Source organism: Camelina sativa, chromosome 5 (assembly GCF_030686135.1).
Source record: "Camelina sativa cultivar CO46 ecotype springtype chromosome 5, ASM3068613v1".
Lineage (NCBI taxonomy): Eukaryota > Viridiplantae > Streptophyta > Magnoliopsida > Brassicales > Brassicaceae > Camelina > Camelina sativa.
The window spans coordinates 22,791,916-22,809,132 of NC_141884.1; the positions used below are offsets into that span (position 1 = coordinate 22,791,916).

General features: G+C 40.3%; 1 long non-coding RNA gene across 1 annotated transcript; it reads left to right on the forward strand.

Moving 5' to 3' along the window:
- Window positions 1-3,100: 3,100 nt before the first annotated feature.
- On the forward strand, window positions 3,101-6,840 carry LOC104788323 (uncharacterized). The gene is made up of 3 exons (XR_015557397.1): window positions 3,101-6,270; window positions 6,357-6,434; window positions 6,537-6,840. It is a non-coding gene; the product is annotated as an uncharacterized LOC104788323 (long non-coding RNA).
- The last annotated feature ends 10,377 nt before the right edge of the window (window positions 6,841-17,217 follow it).

Sequence of the window (17,217 nt, forward strand, 5' to 3'; positions counted from 1 at the left end):
CCTGACTCTTTTCTTTTCTCCAACGTTTTAATACTTCCTCGTACAACTCCGTACTCTCTTTAATTTATGAATCACCGTGCTTTGCTCCTTTGGTTCCCCCCAGTTTTTTTTTCAACCTCGATCTTCTTTCTCCAATTCTTTTAACTTCATCTTCCTTAGGACTTCTAACTCCTCCAACGCTTTTAGCTTCACGACCTATTGGTTTTCAACTTTTCCCAATGCCCTTGGCTCCATAAAACCTCTCCCTAGGTTACTCTGAGCCCCACTACGAACTTCTTCATCAACCCCCATACTTTTGAAATTTGGTTCGATAACCTTGCCCATACCTTGCCCCTTAGCATAGAAATGCTGTTTCTCTTGCCGCCCATTATTTTCTTGCTCCCTCTTTGTCTATTCATAGACTCTTCTTTTCACGCATTATCTTTTTGCGTCCTCCTTGTCCACTCCTTGGACCATGCACTATTTCTCTTGCACTTTCTGGGTCATGTTCACTTCGACCCCTTTAGTTTCGCCATTGTCAATCGATTCTGCACTATTCTTTCTTCCTCGAATTTCTTTGCGTTCGCCGCAACCTTTCTCATCATTTCTATTCTCCTTTTAGCATCATTATTCCAAACTGGCTGCTCTGCTTCCGCTGAACACCCCCTTGGAATCCCTTGGACATCTTCTCTTTTGTCTGATCGCGCTTAGTGGTGTCTTACGTGAATCCTCATCGATTGCGTGCAAGTTAATCATGCAAAAGCTTATGCAATATATTAACTATGCAAACCTATAAAACTCAAGCAACAATCAAAGCAAGTGATAAAACAAGCAAGGATTAGCAAGAAGTTTTAAACAACAAAACCAACAACACCAACAACATTACGGCTAGAGAACATAGGGTACTTTTTACAAACCGATTGAAAAAGCTACACAAGTTCTACACCATCCTAGCCGAAAGTACTAAGGGTTCGGATTCTAGACAACAATAACAGAGGTTAAGTCTAGAAACAACAAAAGAATACTATCCAACCCTTACACATAAATCCCAAAAAAAAACTTCCCTTACACCCCAGTATCCTACTGGTTCCTGAGCCTAGTACACGCTTCGCACGTGCACACCCATTCCCTGGCTGGCTCATCAGGTGGCGGTTCGGCGGGAGACCCGGTTGAGGTAGAGGCAGCAGACATCGAGGTTCCAGCTTGATTCGTCGGGCTCACTTCAACTCTTTCGGTTCGACCTATCGGGTTCATTCCCATTTCTTCGAATGGATTGGTCGAGTTCATTCTCTCTCGTACCATCCGGTATGGACATTCATGGACATAATGTCCTCTTCCACCACACACGGTACATACCATAAACTCCGGGTCCGGAAAATGTTGAGGCCTCGTCCTCCAACAATGATTGTTCAGATGCCCTGGTTCCCCACACGCTTCACACCGCCTCCAATACCTCATGCGGTTTGGGTTTGGGCAGCGATAGGCAAAGTGCCCTCACTCTCCGCACCATTCACAGTTTTTGTCCGTCGGGTCACACATGCTTCTCAACGCCGGCCTCCAGCAATGTCTTGTCCAATGCCCCACGCCTTCGCACCACTCGCAATAGGGCGTGTTCCTCATGTGAACTTGGTTCAGGTACACCACCCTCTTCCTGGCAGTGGCTCGCACTCTCAGCCTGCCTCTTGGTTGGAACATTATGGAGTGCATCTCCAACTCCCCTTTCGCCTGCAACTCTTGGTAATACTCCCTTGTTCTCTTCAAACTCGAACTACTTTCTCCAATTTCCATCCTTAGTTGCTCTCGGTTCTGCCTTCTCAGCTCATACGCCTTAGCGAGCATTTCCAAATCCACGTCAATTGGTTCCTCTTCTTGCTCCTCCTCTTGTCCCGGCAACACCATTTGCAACGGTACAGCTCTAATGGGACTATTGCGCCTTGGCACAATCTGATTCTGCTCCGCCTGACTTGGTACGTGTTGGTCTGGCATTAGGAGGTCTGGCTTTCCTCGGTCTCGTGTAACTTGACTCGATTCCCCTTGTTCTCTCATGACTTGGCTCGAACTGGCCCATCGCCTCACATTCTCTCTCGGCTCCGTACTAGCCTCAATTTCTCGGTCTCGGTCTCTCCTTGGTTCCACTATAAAAGTCAGAATCCCCTCATCGTCACTTGACACAAGATCGATCACCTCTACTTCCCTGATCCGCTTCTCAGTCTCAGAGTCTCCATCAATCGGATTCTCTTCTCCATTGGCTTCCGGTACCATGACTTCCCCGTCACCCTCACTTACTTGCTCCGGTGAGCGCATCTCATGTAACATAAGTTGGATCCTCGTAAGCGTCTCGGGTCTCTCCTCCGTAGATTGCTCCATACCGCTAGTGCCTCCGGTCTCAGGTACCACTCCCACAGTACTAGCATTACCTCCTTCCTCCGGCACATACACATCGGTCAAGAAATTGAGAATCTTCTCGACTGTCTCCGGGTACTCCCTCAAGTGTTCCTCGGGACTAACATCGTCGGACTGATCTTCCAAAAGATCTAACAGCAACCTTTGTAATCGTTCGGCAAGCTCCACCTCCGCCTCCCCATGATCTCCAACAGGTAGAGTTTCGAACTTGCCTTGCGCGTCCATTCGAACTTGAAGACGGCTCGGCTCACAAATCTCCAACACAATAGTCTGATCATCTTGATCAGCTTCTTCCTCCTCTATCTCATCTGAACACTCGGACGGATCGGTCTCAATCGACCAGTTGGTGTCGTCCGCATCGAACACCCCGTCCTCATCCCAGTCATTCGAATCACTCGGCCCTCGGCCACTTTCTGATTCTGTCGACAAATACCCATTGTGATGCCCACAATCCTCATGTCTCGGCCCCTCATCCCCTGAACCAGACCCGCAACCTGAATCACCTGAATACATCTAAAACCCACAAGAAACAAGGTTAGATGCTTAATTCATTCTAAGGTTCCACTTAGACTAGTCAAGCAAATGGTCCGGATAAAATTTCATGCTCTTGCGACACATTACTCGATAAAACATTGAAATGCACAAGTGCTCACGGGTTCGAAAACACCGCTCGGATACCACCGTTGTAACGCCCCCGAACCGTACTATGACCACTAAGGCCATCGGACAGCCACGGCACACCACTTGTGGAATTGCACCAAGGTGATCCGGTCGAGGGACGGAAGCTGCAGACTTCCCGACCGGTCCTCCCTAGCACAGTCCCACCCGCAGCCGAGGTTACTTAGGCTTTGCAACCCTCGCGGCCTCGTGCGTTGTGTTAGCCCGGACTAGGCCGAGTATCAGTTGCAACTTGCCATGCTTTCCTGAAAACCGTATATATATCACTTTAATAAGATACTTCATCGAAAATAAATCATTAAAGCAATATATATAAAGATAGTCGGAAAACTTTACACTTGTTCTTTTAAGAAAATATAGGGTTTTACAAGAAACACAAGAAAACCCTATCCGGTACCCTAACGTTTGCTCCGGCTCTAGACTCACTTAGGTTTCCCTGCAAAACCACAACAAATGAGACATGAGTAATCTAAGATTACTCAGTGAGTCCGGGTACCCCCTTTCTATCCTAAACAGGATATTACTCCTCCAAACCGACTACCCCGGCAATCCCAAGAAGCTAGCAAGCCACAACAACTAGCAAATAACATCAAAGCAACGCAACAAAAGCTTAGCGGAAGCAACTCAAACTTCAACATGCAAGAGAGGTTAGATCAATGCGACTCGTCTCGACGCTCTAAGTCCTCTACACGACTAGCAAGGACAACTAGGATAAACAAGGAGCTCTTGAACTACCCTAACTCCTTGACCGAATAACCAAACAAGACGGCTAGAGTACAACAAGGATCGCTTGAAATACCCTCAGCTCTTTAACAACACGCAACACACCACATGTAAAGACGACTAGACATAAACAAGGGACACTTGATTACTCTAGACTCTTTACTCCTAGGGCCCTTCGATAATCTGTTCCGTTCCAATCCTTCCCATGCCGAGACCACAAAGTTCTCCGGCATGAACCCACCTTTAGCTACATCGTCATGTAGCGGTTACGCTGGTAGCTAGCCAGCCGTAACAATGTCCCCGCATGAGTGGTCATCGGGAACTCACGCGTGACAAACGCTTATGGAACCAGAATTATCGACACACTACGCTAGCTACGACTCAAGAAACACACTCAAGAGCCTAGCTGAAATACAACACCACCTCTATTCAAGTAACGATTTATCAAGCACGCATGCAAGAAATCGAACAAGAACAAATCATGCAATAATCACACAAGAAGCGAGATAGGAAATCAAGCAACTAGGATTATTGTATATGCATGCAAACCATCATACGAGAAAACCCAACACGAAATAATCAACAACAAGCAAGATAATAAATCAAGCAACTTAAGATTATTTTACATGCATGCAAACAACATAATCGACTTAAGCAAAATAGTTGCAACAAGTCCTAATATGCATGCAACCAAATAAGATTTAACCGTTTAAATCTTTAGTCCAATTTACACATGCAAGGCCATTCGATTTAACTCATTAAACCCTTAGGTTCATTTAGCATGCTATTAATCCCATCTGACTTTTATGCAATAAAAATTGCTAACAAACTTCAACTCCCAATTCGCATGCAATAGCCTTGTCCAAATTTTAAGTAAGTCCAATTTACTTAAGTGCATCCAAATTCTTCTTTAACCAAGTATTGAGTGAGTCCCAATTATTTTGCATGCAACAAATCCATTTTCGCATGATGATTCTAGCAAGAATCCCATCATGTTCGCATGCAACCTACTCAAACCGCAACGACATGTACTACACTACATGCACTACCTCAGACTCACCTCTTGCGTAATCGTCGATGATACTCGGACTTCACAGCACCACCCGATCAGACCACTCGCTCCTACTCCGCGTCAACTGCTTCTCACTACGTCGGTCGCAACCCGTTCTTTTCCCCAATGATCGTTGGCCCAACCGTCGGCCTTTCTCAGCGTTTTCTAAGCGTACGCGTCGATCACTTCTCCTCTCGATCTCCTTCTTGATAACTCTTGATCTTTCTCTCGATAACTCTCTTGATTCCTCTCGATTTTAGGTGAAACAAGAGAGCTTATGAACTTAAAGAAATTTGGGAAATGAGAGAATGTAATCCCACATCCCCTATTTATAAGCTCAAACTCTCCTCTCTTCCCCTTAGTGCTTCTTGACAAATGGCATTCTCTTTGGCTGCATGTTGGGCATGTAGCTCCTCCACCAATGGCAGCTCACCACTTAAGCCACTAATTCTCCTTGTATTAGTGCATGTAAATCTCCCCATTAGTGCATGTAATCCCTTCTTATTAGTGCATGTGGGTTAAGTGAGCTTAATCCCAAGCTTTCAACCAATTGAATTTCGCCACTCCGCTAATCTCCTTGGATTAAGCTAATTCCCCCACTATCTCTTCTTAATCACCTTGAATTTTTAATTCCCCCCACTAATTCTTCCTTGATTATTTTAATTCTCCACTTTCCTCAATTTTTATTGGTCAAAATTTTGAGAAAACACTAAATTTTCCCAAAATGTTTGATCCTTCGTCCGGCACCTTCGACGTTCTCTCCGGTGCTTCTCGACTCGGTCAGATCATTTTCTCGACCGTTCGGACGTTCTGCTCAGTACGTTCGGCAGTCTATCGGGCAATTTGGACCGTACGCCTCGGCGATACGTCTCGGGCAACTTTGACTATACGTCACGGATATCTCGACACTCTCTCGAGTCATCGGCAGTTTCCCTCGAGCTTTCGACAATTTTCTCGGGTACTCGGCATATCCCTCGAGTCTCGACAATTTTCTCGAGTACTCGGCAACTCCCTCGAGTATCGACAATTTTCTCGAGTACTCGGCATCTCCCTCGAGTCTCGACAATTTTCTCGATCTTCTCGACCACTTGTCTTAGTAAATACTTAGGGTCTCGACCGTGCGTCCGGTACTTCGGTCTTGGCTCGGCCATTCTTCGACTTACACATATTTCTCCGGACTTCCTTGGGCCATTCACCTTTATTTCTCTTCTTCTTCTTTCCTAGGTCTTTTCCGTCCCATTTCTTCGACCTTTTTGTTTAAAATTTCTATTCTTGGTGAGGGTCATTACACTGCCCGTCTACGACTGCTAGAAATATCTATAACACTTGCCGTTTTGCGGGAGGCTCCCGACCAATGTGTGCATCTCTCAGTGGATGCAAAATCGTTAACGGCAAATGTCCTAACGGATATACACATGACACTCTCCAAAACTCAGGTAATTTTTTTTTGTATCGTGCTTTAATATGTCAATTGTTACCATGTTTCATCAATGTTTAATTTTTTTCGAATATTTTACTCAAGGTGATGCTGTCAATGAATACTGTAAGTTGGGATGTACATCTTCTGTGTGCGCTGCCATGGTGACACTCCAAAGCTCTGGTAAAACGAAGCATCTAAGCTCACTAATTACAATATTATTATTTATTTTGTAATGGTAGACAAGAGAATGTTAACCCATTCTATTACTTTTTCGGTAAGTAGATGCGAGTGAAACTGTGAGTGGAGCGGTCGCACAATGCGCAAAGGCATGTTCTACTTTCTGCACCAAGGGCTCTTCAACTGTTGTTGAGACTGCCTAAACAAGCATATCCATGAAGTTACCACATCCAAGTTTCAGAGTTTTATTTTCTTTGTTTGCAACCATTGTGTGTATGTGACAAAAAATGCTAGACTTTGGTGCTAGTATTTGAATAAGTTATTTCCAGTTTGTATATGTGTCATAGAAGTTTGTCAATCCTAGATTGGCACATGACTTCTATTAAATAAAAAGTTTGCTCACTTTAATTTGTTTATTACTAGGTGCTTCCCCACGCAACGCGTGGGTTGTAATGTAGTTGGCACTTTCTTGTTTTTTTTGGTCTTTTTTGTTTTCTCTTTTGTATTATTTCGTTTTAATTAGGCATATACGGGCTTTGCCGTCACTTTTATTTATACACTATATGTTTATACCATTTCGTTCAGATGTGTATAATTGTGCCATTTATTTTTTATGAATTATGAAAATGTTGTTTCTTGCTTTTGAGGATCCAATCTTATCATTGACTGATATTGTTTCCAATACATTTATTGTATTATAGATTTTCTAATTAACTGCTTATGTAAACCCTTCATACGTTGATGTTGCAATAATAAGTTATTTTTTTAAAATATCTTCCGTGTAAGTGATTATGTTTGTATGCCCATGTTTTGGTCTAATATCAATAAGACCGTTTCTGTTTTTCTTTAGTTGGCTTTGAAACCAATATTGAGTTAAGCAAATAATGGGTGAAATTATGGTGTTAATAAGTAATATAAATTATTATGTATATATATTGTATATATGTGACTATAAATTTAGCTAACTAAAAAATTATGTAATATTTAAATACAATCTTGAACATATATATATTTTTTTATTTGTGGGAGGAATGTATGAAATTATTGGATAGAAGTTATTTTTGAGTTAAATGACCTTTAATGTTTTTAAAGTGAGTTAAATATTAATAAATTTTTATATGTGTCTTGACTTTTTAAAAAAGGAATACCAAGTGTTTCCTTCCAAATTTGAAGTGATATAGTATTTTAGTTTTCTTATATGATTTTATGAACTTCAATGTAAAAGTTTTTCAAAGTAATAAGTACACTCACTGATTGAATTATAAAATTTAGAGAAATGTTTATTTCGTGTAATTATCTGCTCTTTTAAATAAATTAAATAAGTATGTTGTTATTCCTACAAATAGGACAACATATATTATAGTTTAACCATGGAGTTAAGCAATGGAAATGGAACTTATGATTGCAAGACAAAATGGTTATATGTTACACATTGATCGTTTAAAAATGAATAGGAACATTTAATTCTCAAATAAAGTTGATTGCTTTGTTAAAACCAACATATGTGAATTTAAATTTAACTATGTAAATTTAAAAAATAAATATGAATAGATTAGAAAGGCAAGAAATATAAAAGAAATATTTTTTTATAGAAATAAAATAAAAATTGAAAACAATGTTAAATATATATAATATTTTTTACATTAAAATATAGAATCAAACTCTTACAAGTTACAACACATATGAGATATAACAACATTTGATATTGGTAGGAGAGGAGGAGAGAATGTTTATTATAAGATGGTAATCCAAATTAGATAATGGAGATAAATTTTTAAAAAATAGAACAGTGTAATATCTATATATATATATAATACTTTCTAAAATAAAATATAGAATCACTCTTACAACACATATGAGATATAACAACATTTGATATTGGTGGGAGAGGAAGAGAGAATGATTACTTATAAGATAATAACCCAAATTAGATAAAGGAGATAAATCTTTTAAAATAAGAACAATGTAAAATATATATCATGTAGTCTCTAAACTTAAAATTTAGCATTAACAATTTACAATGATATTTTATTTTTTTTACAACCCATACAACAAAAATAAGAAATCAAAAATAACAAAAAAACAAATTAATTGTGAAAATGTGAGTTAAATGTCTATAAAGATTTCAGTTTTATATTATGTGAGTTAAATGTGAAAATTAATTGTTTTAAATTTGTGTTCTAATATAATTTTTTTTTGTTAAAATTATATTGCCAAGTGGACCAATAAGGAGAGACTGAAACTCTACTTTTATATATATGATTCCACAGTTACTACAAAATTCTTGCCCTGCACGTCACTATCTTATTAGGATCTCATAACTATTTTTTTTCTGGCCAAATCTGTATCCAAAATATTTATTGCATTGAAGATTATACAAATTTTAAAACAGTCGATGCAACGTCCCTGAACCGCTTCCGTCACTCGGCCAGAAAAACCGCAGAGCAGCCTGGGCAAACGTCACAGAGGACAACCGCCCGCAATCTAGTCGATGTTCCACTAACGAATTAGGATTTCCAGCCGGACCGCCGGCAGCCGCCTATCCGCTGCGTACGTCCCTTAGGCTTTGCAACCCTTGGTACGCACGCGGCGTAGTGCTGGTCCGGACTAGACCGTACCATTACCACTTGTTCGAATATATGAATATATCTTGATTTATTACACACACACACACACATATATATATATATATATATATATATATATATATATATGCAAAGTTCACATTCAACAAAATAATTCAAGAAAACAGTTGGATCCAACCGAAATAAACAGCAAAATTATGAAACACGGATTTGCAACACAGCACGAAAACACCTTATCCGGTTTTTTAAATCCAACTCTACCCACTTACTTTCCCTACAAGAAAAACAATGGAGGAGGGAAATGAGTAATCTAGGATTACTCAGTGAGCTGGGTAACTATCTAACATGTTAACTCCACTAACATGCTATCTCTTCTCATCCAACTACCCTAAACAACAACCCCAAACAAAGCACACAATGCGGAAGCGTAACAAGCAACAATCAATCAACAAGCAAGAAATCAATCAACAAGCAATCAATCAATCAACAAGCAAGCAAACAATCAACAAGAAACCTAGAAACAATCAAGACACTTGACTCTTCTAGATTTTCCCTCTAACTTGGCCTTCACGCCACTTTCACCCGCAATGAGATCCCTCTGGATTATCTCACCGGACAATCTCAACACATGATAGGACCAGAGATCGACTTCTAGCTACGAACTGAGAGTCCAACTCAAGCACTAGCTAGAACTTGCACTCAATTCTATGTCTAACCACACAAAGAATTAAGCACACACAACATGCAAAGCAAACAAGAAAACAAGCACACAAGCAGGTAGTCAAGCAAGCAACAACAATCAATCAATCACGCAATCACACAAAACTTAAGATGCAAGGAAAAATTCACATGCAACTTAAGTTAACTACACAAGCATGCAATCCTAACATGCACCCAACCCCAAATTAAGTTTTAAATTAATTTTCTACATTTCAATTTAAAACTTCTTTCGTCTTTCACACATGCATGCGGCTCTTTCCTTCCTGGAGATTCTCGCATGACTTACAAAAATATTTCACCATGGCCGATCTCATATCAAATCCATGGAAATATTTTTCTCAAGTTTTGGGGCCCTCATGCGGGTCTTTCCATCTCAGAGATTCTCGCATGGCCTCACAAAAAAACTCATCCCGTAGACTGGTCTCACATCCAAACTCATGAGGAACTACACTCAATTTTGGTGCTTTCACTCTTTCCATCCCGGAGATTCTCACATGGCCTTACCAAAATTCTCCCTCTCATGAATCGATTTCCCACCCAGTCTACAAGGGATTAACCATCTCAACCACTCATGCAAAAATTAAAATAAATAATTTTAATTATGCATGACTCTTCTTTAACCCCAAACTAGACATGCAAGGCATTTCAAACTTGCAGTTAGTTTTTAAAGTTAATTTCCTCCATTTAAAAAATTCTCAAACCCCCAAAAGTAAGCATGCAAGGCATTTCACACTTGCAGCTAATTTTTAAAAATGTCATTCTTCCCCAAGAATGCATAAAACCCTTCAAATCTAGCATGCAAGGCATTTCACACTTGCAGCTAGTTTGAGAAAAATGCACATCTACCCCAAGATTGCATAAAAACCCCAAAAGTCCCTCTTGTCTACATGCAACCTTCTAGATCTACATGCAACAAGGAAAATCAACCACTCAACAAGGCCGATGCAAGAGCTAGAGAGCTAATGCACCTCCTTAAGCAAGATCTCCAACTTGCTCTTCACAAAATTACAAACACATCACAACACATTTACAACCAAAGCCTCAACTCAACTTAGCTTGTAGATCTTGGCCGATTGAGCTTCACCACACCACACCACACCACGCCGATCTGACAGCACCTCCACTAGCTCTCAAGCTTCAACCTTCCTCTAGATCTCTTCCTTCTTCCTTCTCCTTGGTCGAAAATCAAGAGATTTTCTCTTCAAAAGTTTGAGAGAAAAATTTGGTAGAGTTTGGCTGTTGAGAGAGTTTTTGTGTCGAAAATGAGAGGAATTAGGGCTATTTATAATCCCTCTCACTCAACTCTCTCGCTGGGCAGGTGGCGATTTTGGCTTGACAAATGGCAAGAATTCTGCATGTAAATCATCCCCACTCTCACTCACTCGCGCGTGCATCTCACTCCATGGCGGAGACCACTTAATCGCACGACACGTGGCGCTTCTCTCGCATGCAGAGAGACCGTTCCACTTCCTCGTCTGTCCGCGTCTCTCTTGCGTCCCAAGCTCCCGCACTTGTCCGCAAATTCAAAACCGTACGTTCACGGCTTATCTCCTCGTCCATCCTCGGTCCCTCTGACCGTGACTTCCGCTTCTCTCGTCCGTCCTCAGACCTCTCGTCCGTGACTTCGGACTTCCTTATCTGTCTCCGGACCTCTCGTCCGTGACTTGCGGTATCTCGACCGTTCGGCTAGTACGTGACCATTCCATTCCAATCGTCCTTGTACATCTCCTTGACCCTTTTTCCATGGCCATTTTCTTCTTAGACTATCTTTTGGACTTCCACCAACGTTCTCTATCATCTTTTGTCCAAATCTCTGGATGTTCTAAGGGTTCACGTCCGTTCTTCGGTCGTGGACAATCTCGATTCTCGGTAACCTCTTCTGCAAGTCACTTGTTCATTCTTCGAGATCTTCTTTCCTCCGTCTTCCCGGGGCATTCTACGTCCCTCAGATACATCTTCTCCATCCGGTACGCACTTCTTGATACGAATCATTACATTCTACCCCCTTAAAAGAATTCTTCCTCGAATTCTAGCGTCTCGATCACTTCTTTGTGATGTCCGTGACTTTCTATTCAATTACTCTTCTTCGGGATATCTTCATGGCCATTGTTGTATCGTCTCCTATGATACCATCATTGGAATCGCCTTTATCGTAACATTTGTTCGATTGATTTGCATCATCAAAGCTTCTTCATCTCCAGCATTCCTTGGGTCCATCTAGATCCCTACCTCTCTTGGTTATGAGTTTATTCTCACCATACTTCTTCTCAATATATCACCTTCGCGTCCGTTTTCTCACTTTCTGGTACGCTTTTCTCTCACCACTTAACTTTAGAGCATTTTATTAGTCGTCACCACGACTTGGTGCAAATTCCCCTGTTCTTCTCCTCAAGTTTGTTCGTCAGAACTTCTCTTTCTTGTCTTAGTCAATTTTTGCATCAGACTAATACACCATTTCGATTTCTAACCACTCTCTTGGTTAGATTCCACCTTGCCTTTGCCTGCCTCAGAATTCTCTCTTTTCCAAGTTTGATTATCCCTCTTGGATCAATCGTTCGACCATTTACAGTTTGCCTTTGCAAAAATGTCTTCTCTCTTGGTTAGATTCCACCTTGCCTTTGCCTGCCTCAGAATTCTCTCTTTTCCAAGTTTGATTATCCCTCTTGGATCAATTGTTCGACCATTTACATTTTGCCTTTGCAAAAATGTCTTCTCTCTTTTCTCTCCCCAAAATGATTGTCCCTCTCGGATCAATCGTTCGACCAACTTCTGGAGTTTGTCCTCACGACGACTCTCCTTCCTCGTCTCAGTCACTTCGAGTGTCCTCCCGATCACTCTCATGCTGTCTCGCTTGTCAGATCGCATTTTTTTCCGGTGTTTAGGTGAATCCTCAATCAATCATGCCAAGTTAAAGCAAGCTAAGCATTTGGTTAGTTTTGCAACCTATATGCAATCTATACCAACATGCAAGCTACCAAAACAACTACCACAAACAATCATACAAGGGGGTTAGCAAGCAATCACGCAAGGGGTTAGCAAACAATTACACAACATACAAGGCTACACTTAGCACTTCTTCCTTAATATCTTAAACCAAAAAGATAAAAGGTTTTGGTTGCTACCGGGTTTACTATCTAGTCCTCACGACCTAGATAAAATATTACGCACCAAAAGGTAAGTTCTAACCTTCTCCAAAAGGTTTTACACAACACCCTATAACAAGGCTAACATGTGCCTAGGGTTCTCTCAAGAACTTACACATCCTACAGTTGCACTCGCATCATTCATGTAAGTTTAGGAAAATAAGAGTGTTTGACTTGTGTAGGAAGTAACAATTGAGTTTAGAGTAGTGTAAGAGAGATTAGAGTGTAGATCGGATGAGAGAAAAGTGTAGAAGAAGAATTCTTACTTCTTAATTAATTTGGATCATAGATACAAGCTAAATATAGACAGTTACAATCAGAATATTCTCTATAAGATCCTATGCACAGCTTCTCATAACGAAAGTGACATCTCCTCTTAAGTTAAACATGTGACTTCTTTGGTTGACTTGAGCTCCCACTTGCCTTATCTCTCCAACGGCTCTTTTGGTGAAGGTTCTAGATTCTTTGCGACCATTGGAGGCTTCTCTTCATGGACCGGACTTGTTAAACTCCTACATGGTACGGATGGCCCATCTTGTTGTACGGACAAGCGGTTGTACGGACATGGTGTGGTGTGAGTTCTCATACTCCCCCTCAAGCTTAATTGTCAAGATAACGATTAAGCTTGGACTCACGAACACCCACCTCATTAAAAACCTTAGTATAGAAAACTACTTGGGAAAAACTATGCTCAAGGGAAAAAGAGTGTGGATGTCATGCTAGGAGACTCATGGCCGAGTAAGGTCTTTAAGACCAAGTTTGGAATGAATGTACTCACACACTTGTGGACTGGCAGCTTTGGTGAGTACATCGACCAACTGTTAAGAGCTCTCAGTGTGACATGGTAAGACGACTCCGAGTTTGATTTGTTCTCGGACCTTGTGACAATCAACCTCGATGTGCTTGGTCCTCTCGTGGAACACCGAGTTTGTTGCTATGTGGATGGCGGCTTCATTATCAGAATGCATTGTGATTGGCTTCGATGATTCAACTCCTAGATCCTTAAGAAGAGCCTTGAGCCACATCAACTCGGTAGTAAGTTTTCTCATGGCTCTATATTCTGATTCAGTGCTTGAGAGTGATACCACCTTTGCTTCTTACTTTTCCATGTGACCAAGTTTCCTCCTAGGAACGTGCAGTAGCCTGTGGTAGAGCGACGGTCTTCACGGTCTCCGGCATAATCAGCATCAAAATATCCCACCAATTCCGTTTTTTCATTTCTCCCATCCAAATGCCTTGTCCTGGTGACCCTTTGATGTACTTGAAGATCCCAATTGAACATGTTCCAGTGATGTCTAGTTGGGTTTTGCATGTGTTGGCTCACCTGGTTCACAACAAAACAAATATCAGGTCGAGTAATGGTAAGATATATGAGCTTACCCACTAATCGCCGATATCTTGTAACATCTTCGAATGGAGCTGCCTCAAGCTCCCCCTTTCCTCCTGTCTTATAGATTTCCTCAAGTGGTGTTGTCACTGCTTTTGATCCAAGTTTCCCTGCTTCACTCAAAAGATCAAGAGCATATTTTCTTTGTGATATTAAACAATCCCTCATTAGACCGATATACCTCTATCCCAAGAAAATATTTAAGCTCTCCAAGATCTTTAATGTCAAAGACTGATTTGAGAAAGTCTTTAGTATCTTGAATACTTGCCTTGTCACTTCCAGTTATGATGATATCATCAACATATACTAGAATGACTACAATACCTTTCTCACTTGGTAATGTGAAGAGAGTGTGATCTGCCCCTGATTTGCGAAAGCCTCTCTCAAGCAGTGTAGTGCTTAATTTATGGTATCAAGCTCTTGGTGATTGTTTTAAACCATAAATAGCCTTGTTGAGTTTTAAGACTTTACCCGGACCAGTAGTATCTTCTAAGCCAGGCAGAGGTCGCATGTACACTTCATCTTCGAGTTCACCTTGTAAGAATGCATTCTTGACGTCCATTTGCCAAAGTTCACAATCCAGGTTAGTTGCCAATGAGAGAACAACTCAGACCGTGTGTAATTTGGCAACCGGAGCAAACATATCAAGGTAGTCCTCCCCATACGTTTGTGTGAATCCTCGTGCTACAAGCCTTGCTTTATAGCGTTCAATCTCCCCATCACTCTTGTATTTGATAGTAAAGATTCATCGAGAGGTGACAGCCTTCTTTCCTTTTGGTAAGTCCGACTCGTCCCACGTGTGGTTTTGCTCCATAGCCGTCTTTTCAGCGCTGACTGCATCTCGCCACACCTTATGTTCCTTGGCTTCATCATAGGTTTGTGGTACCCAATGTTTGTCTACTTGGCCGAGTAAGGCCTGGTGGGCCACAGGAAAATGAGCAAGAGTACATACGGCTTGAATTGGATGGGCAACAACAACATTGTTGTAGTACACACGGGGTACATGTTTTAGCCGTTGACTTCGCCGTAGTGGGATTACTTCCTCTTAATCTTGTTCTTCATCATCATCGTCATGTAGTGTAGATACTTCCCGGGGTAGATACTTCATGCTAAAGACAATCGAGTGTGTGGCTATGAGCATTACGACATATGACAATCTTACAAATGAGTCAATTGGTGATTTACGGCAGAAAATGGCGGTTGACATCTTTGCAGGTCAGTGTAGGTTTTCACATGGTTATTTAAACTTGTTTTAAATGGGTTAACAGGTTGGTATTGCAATGTATTTTAAAAGGTTCTAACATTAATTATATTATCTTTGTAGAATTAGCAAAATAACTAGGATAATGGAAGTTTGCATCTTGCTGGTATATAAACGTGATCGCAGGAATGGATGTTTAGCTTATTGCATCAAGAACAATAATGAATAACAAGATATTTCAATGTTTAGTTTACAAGTAGATTTAAAAAATTAGTGTTTTTACTGTGACACTATTCTAGAAAAATGTTAAGTTACTCCTTTCGATTATTCAATAAATAGTGTTTGACATCTTTGCAGGAATAACATATACTTCATTTAAGTGTAGGTATTTACAATGAATTTTATAACGTTGTTTATCCTATTCGAATCCTTTTAAAAACCTTTTAAAACTCTTGTAAATCCTATAAAATTCATTGAAATACCCAAAACAAAACCCTTTTCAACCTTTTAAAATCCTATAAAATTCATTGAAATACCCAAAATAAAACCCTTTTAAACCTTTTAAAATCCGTTTTAAAACACTTGTAAATCCTATAAAATTCATTGAAATACCAAAAACAAAACCCTTTTAAACCTTTTAAAATCCGTTTTAAAACGCTTGTAAAACCTTTTAAATGATCTTAATACTATAAAACGTAATTTATATTTTAAAAGGTTTTACAATGTTTTTTTATAATAAGGGTGAAATCTCTAGGCCTAGGCCCAATTGTAAAATATAACCCCCCCTCCCTGTATGAATTATCCCAAAAAGTCACGGGTTCCTCTATCAAAAAGTACAGTTTTCTGTCTGAGAGGTTGAAAATCGTGAAATTCACTCAACTCTGTATTTGCTTAAACTGTGTTCTCAATTTCGTCGGATTGTAGACACGAAGTCGTCGGATTGAAACTAGGAGTCGGCTGATTGGGTACGAGGGGACTTCAAATTGCCATTTTCTTCGTCGAATTACAGACTCTTCTTCTCCCTTGTTTTTCCTCTCAGTCCTCTCTTCAAATTCGTCGTCTCTTCTTCTCCCATCTGTAAGTTTGGTTTGGAACTTAATTTTGACTTCAATTTCTATTTCAATTTGAATTTTTATGATGTTTTGGTGAACTCGGAGTACGAAGGTTGGAAATTTATCAATGTCTTTAAAAAGTTTTATATTGGTTTTTAAATAGGATTTATAAGGGATCTTGGGTGCATGGCATGAATATGTTCTTCTCTGCAAACAATGTTGACAGGTTTTGCTATATGAGTATTTTTGAAGATTCTGTGAAGAAACTGTGCTTCCCAAAAAGATTAATCACGCCAGGCACAGAGGGAGATACATTAAAGAGAGTAACTAAATATTCTTCTGAGAAAGCTGTTTTGGCGACTGTAAAGAAAGCATTAAAAAAAGAAGAGTTCAAGAAGTTAGAGGAGTCTTTCTTGGGTCCAATTACAGAATTTATTAATCAGAAAGAAATCAACTTCTCGAGTCAACTGGTCCACCACTTACTACAAAGGAGGATTAAGTTTGCGAAAAACAAGCTCTGGTTTGAGAGCCAGTAGTTCTAATTCCCTTCAAAGAATTTACTGAGAGCCAGTAGTTTTAAGAATTACTGCAAGTATCCTTGGGGTGAAATTGCTTACGAATCATTAGTGATAGGCATGAAAAAATGATTGTGGGAACGTTGGCAAAGATAAAGTATGGAATGGCACCATATGCATTCC